Raw genomic sequence first — 2,532 nt, forward strand, 5'->3', positions numbered from 1 at the left:
CTGTATCGACCCATTATAATCATTGTTACGTAGGTAGAAATGATTATAACTGAACTATAACTAGAATTGATAAAGAACAACAACAGAAAGCAAAAACTCCCACAATGCATCATGGGCAATGAATTCCATTGGAAGTAACTGTAATGTTTGCTCCCTTTTAGTAGTTTCTGCACCTTGAATAAAGTAAATTAAATACACAAAACCCAACAAAAGGCAACAACAGCACAAAGGGCATATTTACACCAGGGAAATCTGTTGGTTTACTTATTTAGTCAGGATCAGGTGCAGACTTTATTTTTCTTATTTGGTTTAGTTATTATTCTCATTTCGCAAGTGGACAAAAAATTGTAAACAAAAGTATTTGTTTGACAATTTCTCCAGCTATTGCCAAGAAATCCAGAGGGTGGAGCAATGCAACTTCATAAAAACAATCTGGTGTTCCTTAGAAAAATAGTTCTCCAGTTACAAATGTTGAATTTCAAAAGCAAGACGTTTTAATGTGTACTTGCTTGATATTTTTTCAACCTAACAATGATGAAACTTCATCAGAAGGGTCGTCTTACATAATACTTGTGTCTTTATGTTGGATTGGCAACACTTTTCCACGAAAGCCCAGTTCCGTCATCTTTTTCCTTCCCATGAAAAACACCCCAGCATGTCTGTGTTTACTTCAGCTGCTGCAGATTGCGTCCGCCTGCTCAAATGTCAAGCAGGCACTGTTTCATCATTGCAGTTTGTGGTCTTTACCATGACTTACAAATCTGTTACTTTCTGTAATGTCTGATGTGGTTGCTTGGAAGTTTATTCCGACTGGAAAAGTCTGTTGGTTTGGACAGAGTCTGCTTAACTTTGTTTGGAGGACGTCCAGAACCTGCGTTTGGTCTGTTTAGATGTCTGTCAACCAGAAAGTTCTACTTCAAACTAAACCATGTGACTAAATATCTCTTGAGTCATTGGCCAGGAATTACGAGGAATTACGAGGAAATAAAGGAAATTGTTCACTTTGCAATCCTTTTCGGGATAATTTACTTATTCAGGCGTTCTATTTTGCTGAACAGTTTTAACCCTTCCGCTCTCCTAGTCTCGTTTACATTAAAAGTGGGGTCATCTGGACCCCACAAGACAGTGGGCTGAACTTTTTTTCAATGGTTGTCGGTCTTTACTGATCTCCAATAACAGACATGAAGCCTTGTCCACCTTTGTCATGGAAGGGCTAACTCCTCAATGTAAGGGTGGGGTCATCTGGACCCCATAAAAGAGCACGAGGGTTAAATGTGTGTATCATGTCAGGCACAACACTTTTTACACTCTGTAGTGGAGGCATACAAAAGCAGATAAGCACCATATCTGCAAGTTGGTTACTGACGTAATTGGCAGTAAAGGTACGCTGATGCAACACATTCTCATGTCATCACATATTGAAGTTTGGTCACTCTTTGACGTTTTGGGTGTCCCTGGTTCATTGTTTGTTGACGTGCTGGGTGTTTCCATTGAATCACGGGTCCCCAACCTCTGGGCCATGACCTGTTTCCCAGTTCTGGTTAACCAGATGCGGTACCAGACAAGGCATCGGATTTGAACTGGTACCAGGTGTGAACCGTTACTAGGTTAGGGTACCAGTGCTGAGTTAGGGTGCAGTACTGGACGCATCCCGAGGACCAGTCTGCTTCTGGTACCGCGTCCCGAGGGTTGAAGACCCTTTATTTTAACCCTTGTACTATCTTATGGGGTTCAGATGACCCCACCCTTACATTGATGTGTGATCTTTCTTAGGACAAAGGTGAACAGGATTTCAAGTCTACTACAGACATCAGTGAAGATAACAAAAAAAATCCTTGATAAAAAGTATTCACCGGGCTTTCTAATGGGGTCCAGATGACCTCACTTTTTATATAAACATGCCTAGAATAGCATAAGGGTTATGAACAGCCAGCATGTCAAAAAACAGAGTTGGAGACACCCAAAACTTCAAAAAGTGATGTTACTTTAACCAAACGTCAATATGTGACGACTTGGGGATGAGAATGTGTTGGCTGCTAATGACATAGATTGTTGGAAGAACTGTATGAGAAGCAGTATTACGCTAAAAATTGCTTCGAGTCTGAATTGATCTGGCCAATTTTTAATAAGTTGCCATGTCTCATCCTCATTGGTTGCTTCTTTTATACTCTGTTTACATCACTTAACAAGCGGCCACTGTGGCAGTTTTAGTCCAACTGTTCCACTCCAAGCATAGAGTCTATTCAGACTAAGGAAACTCAGAGCAAACTGGAGCCCAGTACGATTGGGAACAAACCGAGATTACCTCAAAAGACGGGTCTGAGAGCGATTCCTGGTCCCGGATCAGGTTCCACTTAGGTGCATTCAGACTGAAAAACGTTTTCTGGATTATCGGGGGAAATGAACTCTGGTTTACTTTAACCAAACAAAATGTGTCAAGTCTGAACATACCATGAGAAAATAGAAAAAAGGGAACTCTAGTTTCAAAAAAAGTCTAATCAAGTACAAATTTCTTTGTGCACGTGTGGTTTG

The sequence above is a fragment of the Oryzias melastigma genome, linkage group LG9, assembly GCF_002922805.2.
Source record: "Oryzias melastigma strain HK-1 linkage group LG9, ASM292280v2, whole genome shotgun sequence".
Classification (NCBI taxonomy): domain Eukaryota; kingdom Metazoa; phylum Chordata; class Actinopteri; order Beloniformes; family Adrianichthyidae; genus Oryzias; species Oryzias melastigma.